The sequence below is a fragment of the Eimeria mitis genome, genomic scaffold (assembly GCF_000499745.2).
Source record: "Eimeria mitis Houghton genomic scaffold, Emh_scaff2787, whole genome shotgun sequence".
In the NCBI taxonomy this organism is placed as follows: domain Eukaryota; phylum Apicomplexa; class Conoidasida; order Eucoccidiorida; family Eimeriidae; genus Eimeria; species Eimeria mitis.
Genome location: NW_013571126.1, coordinates 6,705 through 7,168, shown reverse-complemented (window position 1 = coordinate 7,168; position 464 = coordinate 6,705). Strand labels below are relative to the sequence as shown.

Below are 464 nucleotides of genomic sequence, written 5' to 3'. Positions count from 1 at the left end.
TTTTTTTTTTTTTTTTTTTTTTTTTTTTTTTTTTTTTTCTTTTTAGGCCCCTCCTCTCCCCCCCGCCCCCCTGCATCCCTTGCTGCTGCAGCAGCTGCTGCTGCTGCTCCTGCTGCTGCTCCTGCTGCTGCTGCTGCTGGTGCTGCTGGTGCTGCTGGTATTTCTTTTTTTGACGCTGAGGTGTATGTGGATATATTTAGGAGTTTTAGTTTAATGAATATAAAACCAAAAGAAAAGAAAACAACAGCAAAGACACGTTTATATTTTTTTATTTCTCCTTCTGTCTGCATTGAGGTGTATGTACACCTCTTATGTAAGAAAGAGAATACTACTCCTATACGCCGAAGATTAAAAACTAAATCTCACGCTGCTGCTGCTGCTGCTGCTGCTGCTGCTGCTGCTGCTGCTGGTGGCGGTGGTGGTGCTGGTGGTGGCGGTGGTGGTGGTGGTGGTGGTGGACCTGG

The 464-nt window shown here is 45.9% G+C and overlaps 1 protein-coding gene across 1 annotated transcript in view; it reads left to right on the top strand.

The window, feature by feature from the left end:
* The window catches only part of EMH_0058720 (uncharacterized protein), a gene marked incomplete at both ends in the record, with an annotated part of 2,033 nt that overhangs the window by 1,037 nt on the left and 532 nt on the right, over nt 1–464 (top strand). The window lies entirely within an intron of this gene.